The sequence below is a fragment of the Buteo buteo genome, chromosome 2 (assembly GCF_964188355.1).
Source record: "Buteo buteo chromosome 2, bButBut1.hap1.1, whole genome shotgun sequence".
Taxonomy (NCBI): domain Eukaryota; kingdom Metazoa; phylum Chordata; class Aves; order Accipitriformes; family Accipitridae; genus Buteo; species Buteo buteo.
In genome coordinates this window covers 55,251,225-55,273,998 of record NC_134172.1, presented here as the reverse complement: position 1 = coordinate 55,273,998, position 22,774 = coordinate 55,251,225, and the positions used below count along the sequence as shown (strand labels likewise).

At 41.5% G+C, this 22,774-nt stretch overlaps 1 protein-coding gene across 2 annotated transcripts in view; it reads right to left on the bottom strand.

Annotated features, from left to right (window-relative positions):
• The window catches only part of TMEM108 (transmembrane protein 108), a 173,426-nt gene extending 151,275 nt beyond the window's left edge, over positions 1-22,151 (bottom strand). For both annotated transcript variants that reach the window (XM_075055064.1, XM_075055073.1), the window contains exons 1-2: positions 22,031-22,151; positions 13,758-13,887 (exon numbers count right to left, since the gene is read on the bottom strand). The gene's annotated coding sequence lies outside the window, so the exon portion shown is untranslated. The remainder of the gene's footprint in view (positions 1-13,757; positions 13,888-22,030) is intronic.
• Positions 22,152-22,774: the final 623 nt, after the last annotated feature.

Genomic DNA, 22,774 nt, shown 5'->3' with positions numbered 1-22,774 from the left:
ATACACCTGCCCACTTGGCTGATTGTGCTCTCCTGCAGGAAGAGACAGCCACGTGGTTACATGGCTAATGTTCAAGAAGCAATGCCTCTACCTTTTCAGACCATTGTAAGTCAAGGGGTCATATGCTTTCTCTTCCAATTTCACCATCTAGTCGTTGAGTTTTATAAACTGCTCCATTATTACATGAAATGCATAGATTCATCCTGATCAACTTGGCAAATGTCATTCTATATTGATGAACTGCTTACTGCAACAAAGAATGAGCCTCTTATTGAAACTCAGGTAAGAACCTGAACCTCACCTAGAGAGAAAGTTATGGGCAATCTGTCTTTCAAGTCACTGAAAAATGTATTGGGCAAAGCAATGGAAAATATGACACCAAGAACAATCCTGCTTTGGCATGGCAAAGAATCAAGATATCTGTGATCTTTTTCATCATCTGCTGTTGAATTATATGGATTGAAAGACAGTATAAATACACTGTAATTACTAATTTAAAAAAAAAGACCTGAAACAACTGGTATTTCATTTAATAGATCAGAATGGATAAATTATTTTGAAACTGGATTCTGATACTCCTGTTTACACCAAATAGTAAATTGACCTGCTGTAATAACTGTGGGAAAGTATCTGAGAGGACATTGGCTTAAGTACGCAGCTGTGAAATTACATGGTCCTGAATCAAGAATAAGTACCAGAAAGTTGTCTAGTTTTTAAGGTAATTTATTATCTTATTAGACTTTTCTGGCACTCTGCAGTTAGCTATTACATTTTGAATTACATTTTCACTAAACAAAGGAGAATAAAAGTATTAATAGTTGAATTCCTCCTTCCTATGAAGACAAAGGAGTAGAGAGAAAACTAACTAGTACTTACCATTCATCCCTGATGTTCCTGGAGTGTTCATTAATCTTTTTCTGATCTAAAGCACACTATAATGTATCAGCCTTTTAAATACATAAAAGATGCTGGAATCAAGGGATAGTGTTCTTCAGAAGACTATAAAAATATGGTGACATAGCACCACTCTTGTACTGCAAAATGACAGAAGAAATTCTGAGTTTGGGCAAAATATAATTTTCAAATATGCTAAACAATGCTGTGTAGTACAAAAAGTAACAAAATTATAAAATCTCTGAGAGAAGAATTACAACTAAAGATACTGTACAAAAACATTGTAATTAAAACTATGATCATTAATAGCACAGGGCCAAAAATCTCTCACATTGACTCATGAGTAAATAGAAGAAGAAGAATCCGATCCATGTTTATTCAAATATTTCCAAAACAGAAACAAAAAAGCTGCTTTACCTCAATGAATGACACCTTCTGGAAAAGACCATTTTACAACAACTTCATCTACATTTTGGGGTACCACTGTTTTGGAGCCAAGAAACCAGTATCATCCAACAAAAGTCCTGCTTACTTCAGTGATCTCTAGGGACACTGCAGGACCACACAGTTTCTACTTAACCCTATTTTCTTGCTATCAGAACTTTGTCATACTCCTGTGATCAGTCCTGTCCAAATCATTGAAAACAACTGCACAAATATACTGAACACAGTTTCAACCAATAGTTCAGTCAACAGAAAGATTACTGTTAACTTCAGTAAGTGATCCCCCATACTTTTTCAAAAATATTTATGATGTAGTCTGTTTTCTGCAGCCAAGATATGGGCATAAATTACTGTAGATTGCCTTGTACTAAGTGGGGATCAAGATTATCCTCCCAGCAGAAAATGTTGCATAAATGGGAGAAAATGTCCTTAGCGATTCCCTTGAGGTGATACCTCCACACAAGTCTAAAAAAAAATTTAAAAAAATCACAGTTCAAAATACAGAAGCAGACAGTGGAAATAAATTCAGCCATGGGACACATCCCAGAAACCAGTGGACATCTGTGCAAAGATCCTGTATCTCTGTAACAGTTCTTGCCCGCACCCACACAGCAGTATGGTATCAGCTAATTTTTCTGTTACTGAACAGTATTTCTGGTCAATATGTTATTTTGGACGATGGAGACGTTGCAGCAATGCAGTGAGCAGCCAGCTATTTAATAAGAGGAATTGGGCAACCCCTCTCAAAATAAGAAACTAAGCTTTCATTAGCTACTTTTCTCATCACATTGTGTATGCCATGAGGGAGATACCACCTCCGCTGCTAGTTACTGTATTTAGAAAGGGTCTGCAGTGCCAGAATGCAAAGTAGTGGATTACTTCTGACCTTTACCTAGTTACAGGATTACCCAGCTGTCAGCTACAGATGGTAAGCTCCAGTGATAAGAAATCAGCTTGAACAGTCCTTTGGTGATCATGTTTCACAAGTTTTGCTGCATTTATAACACAGTAGCAAAAAACCTGTATTAGACCTGACATGATAGTCCCACTGATATTAGACTGGAGTTGTGCAGGCTCTCTAAAGAATGAGTATCTTAGCTTTTAACATCTATACAAAAAAAGAGAGGGCCATGAAAGGATAGGAGGGAAACAAAAAATGGTGGCTGTGTTTTGGTTGATTTTCAACAAACTCACAACTAACTTGCCTTGCACATTGGTAAGGGCATTCTATTAAAAAAGGTGCCTGAATGTTGTCAATTTTCATGCACTACTGACTACACGGCAAGAAGCAGTTCAGTATGATCCCTAGTATATCGAACTTAAAGACAGTGCCAACCCCCTGCGGAAGAGATTTATAATTGCAATTACTTTTCACTTAAAAGTTGATTTAGGGCCAGACTGTTTCTCTGCAACGAAGGTAAAAAGAAGGTGGGTTAAAGTAGACATGCAGAAGAAGGTCCTAAGGTAGGAAACACTGCCCAGTGATGAAAACACTCTCTCAGGAGCTGACACTCCCGACTTCTAATTTTGGCATTCCTGTTGTCACAGTGTTAAGACCTTGGGAGGAAGATATACAATATGTGATGGGGCTAGCTTCCATGATTTTACCCAACACTACTTCCAGTCATAAAGAGCTGCACTAATTACAATATAACTATTCACAGAGCACTGCCTAGCGTAAGTCTGATACTGCCTCAGAAGGGTATTGTGAAGTTTAATTAATGCACACAAAATACTTGGAAATCCTTAGACTAGTTTGCTGCACCACTGCAATGTAGTATGCCACAGCTGCAGAGCACTATTACTGGAAGTTTGAAGAAAATTAGCAAATCATCCCCTTGTTGCAATAGATCTGAGTGTTTGCCATAACCCACTAACACATTTTGTATCACATAGGGAAAATGGAGGCAATTCAGTACAACGTGAGGTTAAACTGGAGGTAAAAAGCATTAAAAAAATCTGTGGAAAAATTTTCACAGCTACCCTTCCTGCAATGTTTCAGTGAGTTATCCTCTCCTCACATAAAAACTTCTTAATTACAGCCTTAGAATATCCCTCGTGGATAGTTATCCATGTCAGATTTCAGGATATTAGATTAAACAAAGAGCTTATGCTACTTGTGCAGGGTGTGAAAATTATCTTCCCAGCCCCTCAATGCCTTCCCCAACTCTCTCTGCCAAGCTTCTGCCTCAGAACCAAAGCACAACGGCTGCGCTATCAGATTGAACGCTACACTGGTTTTGTACTATTAGTTGCTGATATCTAAAATAACCGTTTCTTTTAAGAAAAAGTCACCACTGGCAGCCACGTCTCCAAACTTACTTCTTAGGGAGCCCTGCTGGTACATGGTACCCTATGGTTCTTGAAAACTAAACACACATTTTGGGAAGTAGCCAATTATTTATTTCTGATCTTAGATATAAACCCCTGCCCTTTTGATATTCTAACACTTTGTACATTTCGTATATAACAACTTTAATCTACAAATCTTAAAGCACTTCCCAAACATATCTCTGTGCAACATCACACCTTCCATGGGAAATACACCATTATAGACGAAGTGTCAGATTTTAAGATGTCTTGCTATATTTGATACTGATGTGGATAGGTCCTAATGGTAGCCTTCAAATAGTCAAGCCTAGCTGCCTAGCCCTTCTGATAATTACACTGAGCAACAACCTGTGTTTCTGTCTGTTTTTTTTTAAAGATCCTAAAAGCTTTTTAAATTTCTTCATTTACTAGCCTGTTACACAGGAAACTTGACAGAAGCAGCAGAACCATTCTCCTCACCTGCATTTAATTATTCCTTTCACTACAAAGAATTACAAGATCCTAAAAAATGGATCTTTGATACGATCACAAGTTTCTCTTGGGGAACTACATTTGTTTAAAACACGTTTCCACATTCCTCTTTGCTCCACTGGAACAGACGCACACCTTAGATGAGACTGTGCCTCTGATATCTGAAGTGGTTAGAAATTTTTTGCAGTTCTTTGGGGAAAGATCTGCAGGAAAATAGGCAGAACGGCTTCCTCTATACCTGGACACTCGTATTGATCAGTGCAAGCAGTCTTCATACTTGAGAGCCAACACTCTAGGGAAATTTTTAAGGAACATGTCCCTAACAGGTTTTATCACATCACTTTCCTAGCCTTTTCCACTTGTGCAGGGGAAAATCACAATACTTCTTTCCCAGGAGCTGCTTATATGAAGAAAGAAAGAGGTGCTATTTCATTAGGACTGCTTTGCTCTGATCTGCCCAGTGTACAGCACATGCCTCAGGTCATTCTATTTTGGTCTTTTATCCTGAGGTTACTTTAAAATAAGTGGTGCCACTTACATCAGAGACAAGTCAGGCACTAGGATTTCTCAACCTATTGCTGGATGAGCTATTGAAAATTACCACCTCCACTTCTTGCCGAAATTTCTTTAACAAGTTCCAAATTTCCTTCACTCCTCCAAACCTGGAAGTCAGGTGTCCTGCAACTTGAATCATGGGAGCAGCAACATTAGATTAGAAAAGATGCTGGATGGAACAAGACTGGAAACTCTTAAGAGACACCCAGCAGAAAGTCACCAGGGCAAGTTATGCATGAGTGTGTGAAGAGCACAAAGCACTGTTTTCATATATATACATATAATTGAAGCTGAGAGACAGGCATGATGTTACATGTGCCTGTCTAGTAAGTTTAGCACAAGAGAACAGGAATGCTAGCATAATTTCCTTGTAGATGAAGAGACACCACGTAAATCTATTTGATCTGAAATTAGATAAGACAATAAAATGCTAACTACCAACATGAAAATGTGTTTGATTTTTTTGTGACCGAGAAGCAGAATATTTATACTTCTCTACAGAGCAAAAGTTCAAGGGATGACACAGTCCCAGGAGAGACACACAAAGAAGATCCCACTTAGTGTAAAGCTGGATAAAAACAGATTGATCACCTGTAAGCCGACAGCTAACATTAACCTGGAAAGGCTCAGTAAGATGAGGGAAGAATTTCAACAGCCTAAGGGAAAGGGTGGAAGATGTCAAATTCTCCAAAAGGGGAAAATTAAGGCAAGACATAAACATACAGAGTTTGAAAGATGAAGAAAGATGTAAGCTACTGCTGAGAAACAGAAAACTGAAGAATACAGTACTATTAAATTGCCAAAGAAAGTCTAAAATAAGAGCAGTGTGGTGGTTCCTGCCAGTTGGTACCTGACAACCTCCATTCTGAAAGCTCTGAGGTTGTGTGGCAGAATTGGGAAATAAAGTAGACAACGTGTGCCTAAGACAACAGCATGTTAAGAGAGATTCTACTCAAGAACATGAAAATTACATCTGAAAAGAGGAAGCAACAATTGCAAATTAATAAACCTATTGTGATAAGTAAAACATCTTTCTATTTAAAGAAAACTCTGAGAATAAGATTTTACATGCACTATTTTTGGTGAATAGTTGCCTCTACCATAAGACAACACAAGAGCAGCTAATAGACCAAATCAGAAAGAAGAACAGTAGAAGATGACTCCCTGAAGTCATTCTTAACTTTGAAAGCCTCTTCTGGAGAATGGTGTGGAAAAAAGAAACAACTCAGCATAAAAGGCAGACTAGCTGAACCACCTGAAGTTCATAGACAATATACCCTACCTCCAAAATTTGACTAAACTGAGCAAGGAAAGCCAGCAGTGGATGCAGCTAAATGAGCAAAAAATACAATTCTTCAGAGCATTCAGAAAAAGGACTGGGACAAAGAATATAACTTTCAAAAAAGCACCAATCTCTTCTTTGAATAACTATAAAAGAAAGCAAGAATTATGACACTGATGTCATCAAAAGACAGCCCCAACAGAGGGTTTAAGATATTAAATACTTATTTGGTAGTTCACTACACTGCCTAGGCAAAGCTGCCTGCTGATTATGTTGTTCAAACTAGACCAAAGTCACAGTACTCTACATTTTTAACCATCTGGATCTTCAGCAACTGCACATGCATTTTTCCCCATTTTGTTTGCAAAGTCAAATGAAGCTAGTGCTATTACTCCACTAAACCAAAGGAAAGATTTAAGGTGGGTAAACTAGGTAATTTGGATAAAGCCATGCAAAAAAACCCAATCAGATCTTGTGCATAAGACTATGTTCAGATCGTCTTTGTCTCACTTTCTAGCCAAAGAAATCATGGTTCCTTCTTCTGACCTAGGTTATCATGTATATAATTTTGCCATGCCTTTTAATACACATTTAGAAAGATGCCAACAATTTAAATTTGGATCCCACACTGAAATGCACAAAAACATGCTTTTACGGAACATTTAGAAGTCAAAATTGCCACTTTTAAGCACTTTGATTCAGCACTCGGCTAGCTCTTTGCAGCTATGAACAACTCCAACTACGTGCAAAAGAGGATGCTAACTTTCACTTGTGAAACTTCATATGATGTGCTTCTGCCTTCCTACTCACGAGCATTCCTCTGAATTCTTAGCGCTGCTGTTGGCATGCTAAATGCTGACAGACACTTGTTCAAAAAAGAATTTTACTTTGCATTGGCTTTTACAAAGGTTCATTTTTAAGCAGTATACATCTAACTAAATCTAAGCAATTAGCAGATGCATGTAAGGAGGAATAAAAAAAAATATGAAAGCAGAAAAAAAAGGTTATATCACAAACAGGGCTTTAAAAATGCATTTTTAGTAATCTAACATAATTAACAGCACTGATACAGAAATAAATACACAAGTCACACTGTACACATTTGTAGTGTTTTCTATATTGACTTAATTTCCAGTATGAGGATCTTTATTTACAGGGACCTCTTTAGCACAACAAGTTGATGCTGTCTCAGCTGCAACCTCACCTTTGCAGACAGATTAGAGTTTAAAAGTTCGGTTTGGCCTCTTTCTTGTAAGAAGCTGAACTCCAAAACTGAGTGTCTCCTGAATTTCTATAGTTTTCTGTACTTCATTTACTATTTTCAGTTCTCTTCCTGAACAGCAAATAGTTGAAACAAAGTGTGACCTTTTTACTCACTTTAAATCTGACCTAGAAATGCGCAGCTGAAATTCAACTGACTGATCCTTAATCTAACTGAGGATAGGAGTGGTATGGCCTCCTCATTCTGCAGAAAGATCCACCCGCTGGTGTAAGAGTATTGAGTGAATAGCCAGGTCTGTCGCTCGGTTTTGTAAGTGGAATTTAGTTCTCTGCTTTGCATGATCCTGGGCTAATCTCAGTGGCCATCTGTATGAGGGGGTGGGATAAGGGCATTTCATCACCTCGCAGAGCTGATACGAAGTTGTCCTCAAAACCATGACTTGTTTGTGTTGTGAGGAACCTGAGGCTAAATAAGTAGACACCTAACAGTGTCCCAGCTTTTGTCTCTACATTTGGCAAGAAACCAGAGGAAGCGCTATGCATCCTGCATAAGGAGGTACCCACTTCTTTCTTTTTGCCAGTACTTACAGGCCCTCTTAGATTAGTGTCATAGCAAGTTTACCTTTATATCAGACCTCCTTGTCTGATTTTACACAGTATACCAGTTTACTTTTACACCAGCTATCAAACAAGAGGCCATACTCCCAAACCTACTCCACTTACTGGTGAATTCCCCACCACACTTGACTGTATTTAACTGCACCTTTAAGACTTTTTTAATCCACATTGTACATAATAGTCTCCTACCACCCTGAAAGAAATGTTATTGCTTACTATTAGGAACAGTAATCAAACTTGCCAGGGCCAGATGATCAAGGGGAGTGAATTATACATATTCAATGGCATCAGCAGGAACAAAATGTTATAACAACAACAGTATTTTCCATCTAGTCATCAGGAAATAACTGCAGCATCTCACATGCTACTTGAATAGAAGACTAAGTAGCAACAAGTGTTTAGGTATTCTTTGCTGAAGAAAAGACACTCTCCTTGCAGAAACAAATTAAAAACAAAGTTGTAACAATTCCTACTTCGTGACCCACATCAAAACTAGACAAATGTGTTCTTTTTGATTGTGAAGACTCTGATCTCGCTCCATACCACTTTCCTTTTGATAAGTTTTAAATATAATATTCTGTGGCCAGTGTCCAATGTTAGTAGTAATAAGTGGAGGCAAGCACAAACACACCATATTGTTAGTTGGCTCTGTTGTTACTTCTATGTCTTAATGTCTGCTTTGGGAGGGCTATCTTCTGAAGCTAGCTCCTTCAGGATTTAGCTCATGAAGGATCAGTGACTTCTAGCATGTCCTCGAGTAGTGACGGGGAAAACCTTGGATTGCTAGCTACTATCTCATCTTTTTACTTCAGGCAGCACTGGGAAACACTGCAAAGCAGAACTTATCATTGGGGACAAGGGATCAAAAGGGCTGAAATTAGAAAAGGCAGTTTGGCTGCTTTCCTGCGAGTGGAAGTATTATGAAAAAGTGTTTCGAATTATGTCACACAGGGCAAGTGTCACTGCAGTTAGTAAGAACTTACTGTGCCAGCAAATGTCAGGACAAATTACACTGCAGGACAGGCGAGCTGTATGTCTCCCTCACTTCCAAAATGGAAAGGCTTCCCCACACTGCCAAGAAGCTGCTCCCCTTCCCGAGCTGATTTAAATCAAACTGCTCTTATTCCAATCAAAACAGCATGGAGGGAGTACTATAGTGACATTATGGGCAATTCTTGGGATCCCTCCTTACTTGCAGGGATGAAATGCTTTGATTCTCCACCACCTTAAAACACAATCACCTCAAGGCTATAGAGTTGCATATGTAAATGGCTGCCTGCAGGTTCTTGAAGCCACTGCTTACCACGCTGATGAAAAATGTCTCACTGTCCCCTGTGCTCCTGGGCCTGTACCCATCCAACCTTTTTTGCCTCTTTGATCATATACTCTTTGCAGAAAGGTGTATTTGCAATTCATGCTGGACCCGGTGTGGTACCCGGCACAACTGAGGCCTGGGGTTCCTCAGCACTACTAGTAAAAGTGAATAATAGGAATGATGTCAGATACAGAAAATCCTGTGGTAGATTAAAAAGTCCTGTTTTAAATTAAGTTAGTTAGCCAAGATCATTCTGATCTTTTCTATTCTTTCTGTTTAATGGTGCCTCACCTGGAACACTAATCCTGATCCTTTCTGTTCTTCCTGATTGATGGTGCAACCCTCTTGGCAGGAAAATGAACCACTGATCCGATATAGAGTGACTTAGTGGTCAAAGTGAGGAGGGGACACCTCCTTAAACGACCACCGAAGACCACCCGAGACCGCCACACATGCGAAGGCATCTGATGTCTCGCAGTTACATAGTCCTATGCATATGCATTAGATAGTTTCAATATGTATTAGGTAGGAGTAGTTTAATGAATTAGATGCAATTGTTACTGTATAAAAGGGACACACCTGACAAATCTGGTGTGCTTGATTTGTGGAAAGTCCACTGAGCACCCGGCGCAGAATAAAGCAATCTCTCTCCTGAGTGTGTGAGATTGGTCTATTGCACACCGGGTAACAAATCCGCTTTTAGGACAAGAGGAACATCAAATTCAGTGCACAAGAAAGGGGAAAGACAGGACTACGTCATAAGCAAAATCAATTTATTTTATTTAACTAAAAGGAAATCTTTTATTGAACCATGAACTCCTAGCAAAATGAACTGGTTTTGATTCAGCTATCCTGAAGTTTGAAAATAAATGTTTAAATTATAAGTTACCAGTGCTTCAATATAGAGAACAAACACATCTTTATGTTCTGCAGAGAAAAAAACAAGAGCTACAAAACATTTGGTGAGCTGAAAGAAATGTGTATTCAGTTTTCAATTTTTCTAATACATGACTTCTCAGAAGTTTTCAGGTGCTCCTCCTTCAGGCTTTCTTTTAAAACTTAGACTGCTGAAAAAAATTAACTGAAAGTCACATAGCTTCTGTTAATATCAGAATACCTGTTTTGGGTATAAACCAGAAGGTAGTCTGTTTCTTCACTTCCTAAACTTTGTTTGATGTTTCAATCACTCCTCAGCCAAAAAAGGATAAACAAACCTAGAAGGCTATCAAGAATAACGCCCACAAATAAATGGCAATATAAAAGTTCAGGGATTCAAGGTCTGGCTTTGATTTAAGCTGCTATTACCACCAGTTATTTATTCTATCCTACAGCCACAGGCTATCATCCCAAATAGAGAGTCACTATAGTAGACCATTGCACGTGCTTTAAAGCAGAGAGTAGACAGCACTGAAAGAGCAATGAAGTTTTAAGTGAAGGCCGAGACCGTGCACAGAAGTAGCTGCGTTGCAAACTCACATTTCCACAGGACAACTCAGCAGGGATGACAGCCTTTGGCAAATGAAAACAAACAAAGCAACTCTGGGGCTCTAACAACATTTTTGCTGTGAGTAAGTGCCTATAAATCCAGTTAACTAAGATACTGCAGATGCTCTGGCCCTGTACGTTTTTCTTAGCTGCTAGTACCAGTTCTTTTCAGAAAGGACTCCATTTATGTGCAATTCTGCCTGTCACTGACTCGTGTTCTGAATGGCTGGACTTGAGCTATGTCTGCGTAAGCAGAATTTGCCTCCATGTATTCACTCTCTATCCCCAGAATGGCTGCTACAAGAATGCAAATCCTGTTTGGGAGGATTATTTGCCACGCAACAGCCAGAGGGCCTGTCTGAGGCTGGGCTCCCTCCCATGCCAAGAAGCACAAACTCAGAAGGTCTGATTCAGAGGACATGATTAAAAAGCAGGCAAGGTGGCAATACAAAATGGTATTCTTATTTCACATATGCGGAACCAAAGCTGTGATTCCCCTCCCCCTCCCATTATATTAGGAATTTGCACTAAAGCTGGGGATTTCATAAAATGCAAGTGTAAAGATGTTCAAACAAGCAAGCACAGACCAGGCCAGCATTTATACTTGTGGAAGCTGGCAATAACTGGTGGCAATACAGATTCCACTGGAGCAGTTGTGTGTGGACACCAGGGGTCACACAAGCATCTGGGAGGGGAAATTAAACTCTTTAGAGAAGTGTCTGCTATCTAGACCAGATCTTACAGGTTTTTATGGTCTACGTACATTCCTCCATGACAACAATTATGGAAAATTACTGGACTGTCCCAAGTACTCAAGAGTTTGAATGTGTTTTTCCTTCTAAGTTGTATTTGCTATTGCTTATCTTTGCATCTTCTAAATACTTCACACATTTCATTCCTGTTATTTCAGCATACAAAGGAGCACCTCCTGTTTCTATAGGAAGCAGTGCTGCAGTGTGTTACACTCCCCACCTTAGGAAGAGGATCTTTTCAATTTAGTTCTTCCACAAAAGAAGAATGAGAGGAGCATATCTCATGCATGTGAAAATGGCATACTGGTAACACTGGATGCTGGTGGCCGGTATTTCTGTACAGAATAGAAGCAACGGCAGTGCATTACCCCAGCACAGATGGTTCCTTCATCATTTAACACTGGCTGGTGAAAATGGAGAAATGGAGTGTCACACTGACTTCAGCCAAAACTCCTCTCTGGGTTAAAGCAGACACCAGCTAAGACCAGTTGTAACTGCCCCTTTTTGCAAGTGCACAGCTGCCTGATTTGAGCTCCTGAGTAACAGAGCTGGTGGTGTGGTTTTGCATTTGCTCTGTAGCAATCTTGTGTTGATCAGAATTGTTACAACATGAAGAAGTCCCACATAGCCATCCCCCAACCATGCAGAGCTTCATCATCTTGGAAATGAGAAATTTTACTTTAAAATTAGTTTGCTTCGTCTCTTTCTCAAGTGTTTCTACCACTTCCAAGTAAGTTTTTGAAAAATCTGTGTTTTACACCTTCCCTGAAAACAACTCCATAAAGGAAGCATTCAGAATAAGTGACAGTATACCCAGACATCAGGCAAACGATGCCAAGAAAATGTATCAAGCTCTCCACCACTCTCAGCTGTGACAGTCTGACAAATTATAGTCAATGTCTCAAACATTCATTGAAGAACTTTGGTGAAGAAAACGGCCTCTGTGAAAACGCTAGACTTTTGTGAACAGGACAATGTGGCTGAAGGAGAGACCCCCCCAGAGGGTGGGACCGCGCTTCTCCAAAGCTGCAATTCCTTATCTTAAGTGACCAGGAGGACCACAGCATATGCGCCTGGAGGAGGAGACCCCACGGAAGTTGGGAATGTGTTTCTATCTTAAGTGGTCATGCCAGCAGGAAAAGAGAGGCAACTCTGTAATGAACCCCCCCCCGCCAAAGCTCTCCAACCGATTCCAGAGAACCCCGGGTATGGGACTGCGCATGTCGAGACCATCGACTAACACACTATAAAAGAAGGGAGAACGAGTCCTCGGCGCGCGCCCTCCGGAACTGGATCTCTACGCTGACTGGACCAACGCTGGACCCAGGACTGGTGAAACCCTTCTCTTCTCTCTTTCTTTCTTTCTCTCATTCTCTCTCTCCCTCTTTTCCTTCTCTCTTTTCCACAGTCCCTACACCTCATCCTTTGAAACATAAACCATTGACCAAGTCTGAGACTAGGAGTGGATCTAGCCACCCCTGGGCTCCTCTTTGAGAAGGAGTCCAGAAAGCAAGGGGGTCTGCTCTGAACCTCGTGACTCAACGGAAGGGCTCTCCTTCTGATACGTTTCATGTTTCTTCTTCCATTTCTTTTTCTACACCTCCCCTCTCTTCTCAAACAGCAGCTTAATGACATGTTGCAAGGTTCATATTGATAAGTTCACGTGTATTTGGGCAAGGTTAGCTAGGTTGAATAAATGTTGATTGTTGTTTGAACTCCCCTGGTGTCGTTTCACCTCAATTCTGACAAAGGAAATCCACGAACCTGGGTCGCTCCAACTTTGGGACGCGACATCAGCTTAGAACAATATGTAATTAATTTTTATTGGAATAGATAGGAAAAAAGAAAAATGCAGCAGTTTTTGCAAACAAGCCATATAACAATCTTGAACCTGAAAGAACATTAACACTGTACGAAGAAAACGGCATAACTTGCATCTCCAGTTAAAGACATTTTCTGGCATCCAGTTTAGAGACATTTTCTCCCAATTAATATCCTGCACTAATAAGTACAGGTTTCAAGGCTACTTCAATCTACAGCAATTAATAAGCACATAAAAAGATGCCTTAGGTGAGTGGGAAGATCTCCTACTAGCACATGCTAAAAATAGATGACCTGTAGAGCTATCTTAACAGATACTTTACATAATAAAACTCTGAATTTTACAGGCCCTGAGGATCCATACTTGTCATTGACTTTTGAAAATTGAGGCCTTTTTGGGTCTAAAAATAGTCCAGTAGTAATTGTAGGCTACAGTTATTAGTAGCAAGCCACTAGACTGAGCAAGCCTTGGAGAACACCTTCATTGCCATCTTGGGCAGTACCACAAAAGGCAGTTGCACTGCACTGAAGAGAAACAAACCAGCAGAAAAATCCTTTTGTGTCTTACCTTGTAATGGGAAGAGCAGATGCCTTCAAATGTATCTATATCCATACAGTCCATTGGTTCGGATCTTCCTGGTAATAAGAAGCTGCAAGAGTTGCTGTTTTCTTCTTTTTAATCTGCCAGCTGGTGCAACCTGTAAATTTACAAAGTGGGTGTGTTATTCCAAGATGTTTATTCATCTCATTCTACAAGGCATTCAATTTAAATATATATGGCTCTGTGCCATGTGGCTCCTATTGCTCTCCAGAGCTTTCTGTGCAATGGATTAGACCACAATGTTTCTGTAGGTTATTGATTTGGGGGAATCTAAGTAGAGGACTCTCTATGATTTCTTTGCAGACTTTCCAGAACATCACATTCCATATATGTCTATCTTAAAGATTACAGAACATGGTCCTACCTTATGAAATTCAAACACTATACCGTACAAAAAAATATGGCATAACTTGCATCTCTGAGTTGTCAATTTCTTTCTTAGAGTTTGATTCTTGTGGAAAGGGCTAAGTTAAATTTAAAATACTAGCTCAGGAACAGGAATGCTACTAATTTAAGAAACTGAAGGTTGACAGAGTGGCCAAGATTTGTGTTCAGCAATTAAAGTAACAAAAAAGAAAAAACGCCTTCCAAAAAAAAAGTGACTTTGAACACTGTCCAAAATTTTTCAGAAGCAGAGTGAATTAGTGGGACAGTAGGAAAATTCAGTCAGAGGGATTTTTTTGGTAGAACTACTCAGGGAATCACAGTGAGATTCCTCAAATGTATCTGTAGCTGCAGTGCCTTCCAGGTATTTAAATTTGGTCGTCCCAACCAAAAGGACCTCTGAAAACCAAGCAATAGGTTCTCTGCTTAGGCACCGCAGTATTCATCAGCTAAAGCTATGAGGGAGTCATATATGCTTGGCTCCCTGCTGCAGACTGTACAGCATATAGACCATTACCTGTGTACCTGACAGATACACCTCCCCACCCCCAATATCTGTATATCTATCCACAAGCAGAACACATTTTCAAGGTGGATTTTACCAAAACATATTTTAGTTTCATGAAAGTTTGATTCAACAACAGAGCGCAATTATCTGTTTACAGGCAGTCCACGTTCATTCAGATCTGCTTTGCTGAGCTGTGTTCAACTTGTCAAAGCATTCAACTGTTTCATTATGAGATTTCACCAGACACCCCAGGCTCCAGCACCATGGCACAGAAAATGGGATGCACAACACCTGCTGCTCTCCACATTTTGGCTGGTGCTGCTTAAAAGCTGCCCCTGCTCTCTACAGAAACTGCTTACAAGTATTCCAAAGGTTAGTATAGCTTCGTGTCTATGTGGTTTGTAGTATACACATTTTACCTAGGCTGCTCTCTCCTTCCCTTTGTTTACCATGGAAAATTGAAAATTAACTGTAGTGGCTTTGCTTTCACCTCACTCCAGTCAGAAACGCCTAAAAATCATCAGCAATGGTATTTTACTAACCACTTGTAGCCTAACATCCTGGTGTAAATTCCCACCACAAAGGGTGGCACGCAAAGCCACCCTGTCCCTGCACGGCAGAGCTGGCATGCCACACACTGATGGCATAAGACACATCTGATTTAATTGCCATTTAAACCTGAAACTCCTGATGAAGCCAGAAAAGGCCTTGATCCTGGAGATGTTTCAAGCGAGCTGTGCCTCCTCCTCGATGCAGACAGATCTCAGATCTGAAAGGTCATGCACAATTACCCTTGAGTCCTTGACTCTGAATCCCCAGATAACTCCCAACCTTATGGAGGCTCTTCTTTTCTCTCTGACAACTTTCAGACTTGACTTCAGTGAAGGACAACATTCGTCCTTCAGAAGTACTGGCTAAAATGAGAGCCGGGACTTAACATGGACAAAAATACAACATTCACTCTTACAAATTAAGCAGGACAGAAGTGAGTGGCTGCTGTCTTTTGGATGGTGGGCCAAAGAGGCACTTCACTGAACCATGGACTAGATCACTCGACTTGGCAGGAAGAGGCAGCAGGTTAAGAAAAGGGACCTTTGGGACATAGGCTTTGGCATGTGCCTGGATGCAGGTAAAGAGAACTCTGATTGCGTACCAATCCCACAACACTGCTGAAGAACTGCTTACAGTTCAACAGAAAAATTGGGTGTCGTGCCAAATTCCTATAGAATAAGGATGCTGTGTATACAGTCATGTCAATTATGCCAACAGCAGCAAGCAAGATAAAGAATGAAAAGGCATCTAAAACTGTTTTTTCTTGGTTGATCTCTAAGATTAATTACCCTCACGATGCACAGGCTCTGCTCAAATGCTGATAGAAACAGAAATGAATGGGACATTCCCTTGAATCTACTATTATAAATATAATGCTACAATATTACTTTGTATTCAAACCTTGGAGGTATACTATTTCTAGTCCTTTGTATATAATACTGTTAATATTTTTACAGTGTTTTCTGACATAATGGTAGACATTACATGAACTACAGAAAGTGCAGGTTAACTAATAAAATTCCTAGAGTGTCTTCAAGTGCCTGGTCACATGATAGGCCTTTAACTATTTACTCAGAAACTAAAGCAAAGGGAGCTGTTTCAGAGAGACCATACATCTTGATTGGCTACTGTCCTGATTTCAGTTACACTGTTAATCTACATAGGTATAAAAAAATAAAGCTGAGCGAAGGAGCATTAGCAATATGTAAAAGTGATTGCATTGCTTTCAGCTCCACTTACAGATGTTAGCTCTACCTCTTAAAATATTATCATGTGAAAAGTTAATCTTAGTTTTCCTGTGTGTGCTCATGTACAGAGAGTACTCTACCTGCACCTCTCTAATCTGAAGTTGCAGAGCATGCTATAAGCCATTGCTGTAAATCTTGGCACAGATCACATGGATCACACCTCTTAAGTCTTCGAATAGGAACACCATTGATCAAACAAAATCCCTCTATTTTAGGTGTCTTGGGTGACTTTCAATCTTCTGGAAGAAAAAACATAACAGGCAAGGTACACAAAGGGCAGACAAGTACGGCTCCATTGATTTTGATTGACCTGTTTACAGTGGATGTGGATCTGGACCAATGATAAGGACATAGCTGCAACTATTTCTCAGAGATTAAAAACTCCCAGTACACCTGTGTTATTTTCAAACACAAAAGAGTTATATGCTCAAATAAACAATGCATACATGTATTATGAAACCCCATGATCAATCTTATTGTGCAACCTTCATTTTAGGACCATCATAAAGGACTCCCAAATGTAGTCCTGCATCATGTATTCTAAAGGACTACCGCTGGATTACAATCTGCATGCCAGTGATCCTTTAAGTGACCATAGAAGACTTCTTTCACCACTGATTCCCCCATGTCTTCCACAACTAACATACTGTACTAGTGTCTTGTCATAAAACTACATTTGCTCCTTTGAGGCATCATGATGCTTTACTTAACAGTCCTTCCTGGAAAAGTCTGCCTTAATAGACAGAGCTTAGTAAAGCAATGTGAGCTGCCCAGCCAAACTTTTTATTAAATCATACCAAAAGTACCAGAACTAGGCCATTGCAAAGACCGTTGAAAAGGAAAGTGTCCTGGCTGCCCTGGAGGTGTATATACCAACTTCAGAACAAAACTGACACATCCTTTTTGATTCATACTAATGTCATTGTTTATAGTTGCAGGATGCATTAAATCCTGCTTAAGTTACCAAGCGTAGGAGCACTTGTGGATTGACATTCAAGACTGTGGTCTTCCCCCAATAGCATTATAATGAGACTGAGGTAAACCACCCTGCTGCAGCCAGCATACTGGCTCCAGTTGCCCGCATCCCCCCGCACTCTCGCCAACCCCTTCTCCTACCCTTTTTTCTTTGACATTTTCTCTTCTTCCTCCTTTCTTATTTAGTCCTCCCTCTCCTTTTGTACCAGTACAGGTTGGAGGCCAAGTGGCTGGGAAAACAGCTTTGCAGAGAAACACCTGGGAGCCCCGATGGCCAACAAGTTGACCATAAGCCAGAAGCATGCCTTTGTGACAAAGAAGGGAGAGGAAAGAATGTGGAGCCAGACTCTTCTCGGGGGTGCCCAGTGAAAGAGCAAGAGGCAACAGGCACAAACCAAAACACAAGCAATTCCATTTAAACATAAAAAATTCTTACTGTGAGGGTGGTCCAACACAGGTACAGGTCACTCAGAGAGACTGTGGAGTCTTCATCCCCAGAGACTGGAGATACTCAAAACCCAGCTGGACACAGCCCCGTGCAGCCTGCTCTACATGCTTTGAGCAGAGGGTTGGACCAGAGAACCTCCAGAGGTCCCTGCAACCTCAGCCATTCTGTGAGCCTGTCAACAGAGCCCTGTTCCTTCATTTTTTTTTTATTTTTTTTTTTAAACAAGCGTGTTACTGACATGGCTAAGTTGAAAACCTGATCCTGAACAGTGGGACAAGAATTTCATTTGAGGTCTCCACACTTTATGGATGGAATAGACTGATGGAACAATGACTCTGAAAATTAAACTAGATGTTAGAGGTGCTCCTTACTCTACCAATCATACAAATCCACTTGTGCTTTTCTTAGAAGAGAAAGCTCCAGTGGTCACTGCTGCTTGCAGCAAGATCAGTAGTTCTGCTTGCAGCATTTAATGAATTGCCCACTTGTGGCATTATGTTTATGTCTTGCTCTTTGTATCATGCTCCCAAATGGAGACCGCCAAAGCAATTTTAGTTAGCAAATTTTTTCCTCAGCATCACAACATACTGGATAAAACCTGCTTTCTGATGCAGAAGGAACGATGAGAGAGCATAGAGAATTCATCTTCATAATAAAAAACAAGTTGGACCCTTACTCAGAGCTCAAGAGAGCTTTGCAAAGGAAAACTGGTAAGTGTGCCAGCTCTTACGTTTCTTTCAGGGAATGCTATCAGCAAACCAAAGGTCACAACGAGTGCTTTAACTATGGATTATGTATACTGGCATCAGTGGCAAGGACTACCCAGCATCAGGCAGAGATGCATCATGTTCTTACCCAAAGAGGTGGTTAAGTCTTCTGCATAATTCAGTTCCTCAGTCAGCCAGGAACAAGAGGTGGGTCGTTCTTTCCCACACCCATCACTCCTTATTGCAACAGTTACCATATTCCTGTCATTAGAGATCTATAAGTAACACCTCTAACCTCAACATTCTGAGTTCTAGTACCTCAAACTCAAGTTTGAAAAGCTTTATTTACAACAAGCTACAAAGTAGGTCCAAAATTACAACCTGGTCTCACTCCTACTTCTTTTGAAGAATAACTCAGTCTTCAGTCAGCCAAAAGAGTCAACTATGAAGCCTTCTTTTTGTGGATGTTAAGTTAGAAACTTAACAGCAATTTTGAGTTTTCCTATTTTGCAGAAGTACTGCAGCCAGCACATGCCTCCAGCCAAGTTATGTACAGCTACCCCACAGTAACTGCGCTGTCTAATGGTTTCCTTGGAATAATTCAGAGAATGACAAAACAGTTTTTTGTTCACTTCAATTACTACTGGTTTTAAGTTAACCGTCTTCAGTATCACAGTCATAAATTTGCACCCTATCACTCAAAGCAGATCTGCTGCAGACACCGCACTGTCTTTAGTTGTGCTCCACCACACAGCTGAGCTCTGGATGCAAAAACTTAGTATCTATTCATAAGTTTGTTGGCTATTAATTCATTTAGTTGTTTAGTAAATACAGCCAGGCATACCAGTTCATACATTCCTCAAACAAGGATGACATGAAACAATTCAGTGGAAGTTTTTACACAGATCCATCAACTTTGACCAAAATAAATCATTTGCAAGTACATACACTAGAATTTTTGTGTACATTAATTGCCTCTATTTACCTGGCAATTGATTAATCTGATTTACAGCATGGCCATAACCTACAGTCCATCTATAATCCTCAGAGAAGTATTTGTTTACCTGCAATGAGCTAGACTGGAGCATGAGTTTGTTGGGTTTTGCTGACACAACTAAAGTCTGTTGCATGTCTACCGAGGATTCGGCTTAGCTAAGCTCTTGCTGTGGGCAGCCACAGGCTGTGAAGAAATGCAATCTGTGCTGATTCAGCTTATCTGTTAAGGCAAACCTCAACCCTGGCAAGACCTCCAAGGGAAGGCAGCACCAGAGCAGACGCTACAGCACAAGCACTTAGGAATATTGCCTCCTGTTGCCAGGAGAGGAAAGATTGCCCAGTGTTTTCAAACTTTTAAAGGCAGTCAGTGTCAATACATAAAACGTCTTTAATGTATGCACATTATTGCAGCTATTTTAGCATTATATTGGCACATCAGTTTTATCAGCAGAAATAAAAGGCTTTGTCAATAATAACCTTGAGTTTTCTTTTATTCTGCATTATGCTATTGTAACTGCAGATCCTGTATACAATCCGTAATTGCATCTCTACCATTATAACACTTGCCTTCCCTCTTTCTTTAATCTCTCCAGTGGAAAGACTAAAGTTCAAACTATTCCATATCTGGCAAAAATCTAGAGAACATCAGTTTACAAGGGTAGAGTAAATTCCATCAGCCCTAATAGGATTAAATGTATTTCTGCAGTTTTCAAATCCTCAGAAGTAACAAATATTTTTTAAAGGAATAGATGGTGTTCACACAGCTGATTAGCATGGTACACCACAACCAGAATAGCAGGTAAGAAATTTACCATAATAACTTCACTGCATCTGCATCAAAGATTACTTTATGATTAGGACCTACAGTAAATCTGCTACATAAACTAGAAGAGAATAGGTCACTCTGGGGCAACAGCATAGTAGGCAATAGCCAATTGCTTGCATGTGTAGATTTAGGTCTAATTAATATAGTTTTTAAGTAAAGTCACTAGAATATTTTCAGATACAGGTACTGTCACTGTTACTATACTGTTACCTATTCCTGCAATTTATCTGGTTAAAATCACTCTGCAAATGTAAGACTTGGAACTTAATATAGATTTGAGCTGTTGTATCTGCTTTCCAGACGTACTGCTGCAAAGCATTAGGAGAAAATTACAGCTTTTTAAAAATTTGCCTTTGAATTGCATTCCTTAATCTACTGGTTTGCCCCCCCCCCCCAGACAGCTGTAAAATGACAGCCTCGTTCATCAGAAGCACATTCCCATTGCTGATATACCTCCTGAGGCAGTCAAAGGGTCATTTTTAAACATTAAATTGGCAATAGGATAAAGAAGGACTGATCCTACTTGCTTTAATTAGCGTCTTTTTCCACAGAAGCCTCTCCATATAAAGGACTCCTTCCATAGACCTTGAATGCCTGACTGCTTTCTGCAGTTGAGAGGTGGATTTTCTGTTAGATTATATATTTTGTAGTTCCACTGCACAAGCATGGCCATTTATTCACAGCATAGTTCAGTTTCCTTCCCAATTTTTCCTGTAGAAGTCAGTTGAATCCTTAATTACTTATCCACAGCTGTTTTATCTTGGTTATAACCCATCTATTCAATCTATGCTTTAAAATATTTTCCTGAAACAGTCATGTGGCCCCTCCTACTAGTTGAGAGAAACATATGAAGGCTACCTCCGTAAACTGCCTGTCACGGTACTACAACAGGCTTTTTCAATTGGCTATGCTTCGAGACCTGTTTTAAAAAAAGATGCTGTCTTTCATGCAGCATTCTACTTTAAATACAATATGCAAGCCACAGGCTCCCAGTTCATTACGATATGGAGCAGCCTCGTGCCTTCGGTCATACGTTACCACTACGCATCTCAGCAAACATATGCCCACTGGTCTTGACAAGCACCTTCTAGCTCCTGCTTAAAGAAAAAAAATAAAATATCCTGCCTTCTGCAAGAGGTATGACGCTTTTCATGCAATGATGGCTATTAATGTCACCTTCCCTCGCAGATCCCACCCATTCAAATAGCGTGGAAACAATTCATACGCGATTTTCACTACGTGCCTACCCCTGAAACTGCTTATTCACACGTAGCCGAGCCCACCGAGACGCAGGAGCGCAGCCACAACGCAACGCTTTCTGAACTACCAAACCACCGGGCAGTTGCCACTTCAGATCCCATTTCCCAGAACGAGGAGAACAAGGCGAAAACCGATCAGCAGACGCATCTCAGAAGCGGAGCCCCATCCTCCCCCCAGCCCTCCCTCTTTCCCTCCCTCCTTCCCTTCCTCCCTCCAGGGCTTGTGCTGCCGAAGCCAGCCCCGCGGCACCCGCGCCGGCGGCCGAGCTCCGCGAAGAAGGAGCCGGCTGCCGCCCCTGCGGCTGCTGAACTCCGCTGCTGCTGCTGCTGCTGCTTACCTCCGCCGCGGCACCGGCGGCGGCTCCCCCCGCGCTGCGGAGCCAGCGGCGCTGCCGGCGGGCACGCACCGCCGCACGCTGCTGCTTCCCCGCCGGCGCGGGCGGGGCTCCCGCCGGCCCGGCCTCCCCGGGACGGGTCCCCGGCTGCGGCGGGGGGAGACGGGGGCGGTGGCGGCGGCCCCGCCGCGGGGGCGGGGAGCGGCGAGGGCGGCCAATGCAACTGAGGGGCCGCTGCAGCGGCGGCGGAGATCCGGGCAGGGGTTTGGGAGGGAGATCGGGGCAGGGGTTGGGAGGGAGATCCGGGCAGGGGTTTGGGAGGGAGATCCGGGCAGGGGTTTGGGAGGGAGATCCGGGCAGGGGTTTGGGAGGGAGATCCGGGCAGGGGTTTGGGAGGGAGATCCGGGCAGGGGTTTGGGAGAGCTCTCTGGGATTGGCGGTAACCGCGCCGAAGGGGCAAGTCCGGTACTTAGGGGGCCAGGCTGGAGAGGTGAAATGCGCAGCAAAAGCAGGTGAGAGGAACGCGCCGCTACAACGAGAGTCCAGGTGGCTGCTGCGGCGGTTTGCTCCGTACAGCCCCTTTCGCTACAGGCAGTGGGCTGTCCGAAATCCGGACAGTGTTGTACCGCTCTGACTTACCGGCAGGGCTGGCGTGCTTTCAGGGCAAGTCCTGCGGCTTCGAAGGCGGCTGGAAGAGAGCCACCCCCCGAGTTCGGACGCGCCCCGCAGGCAAGGCAGGGTTTCCGC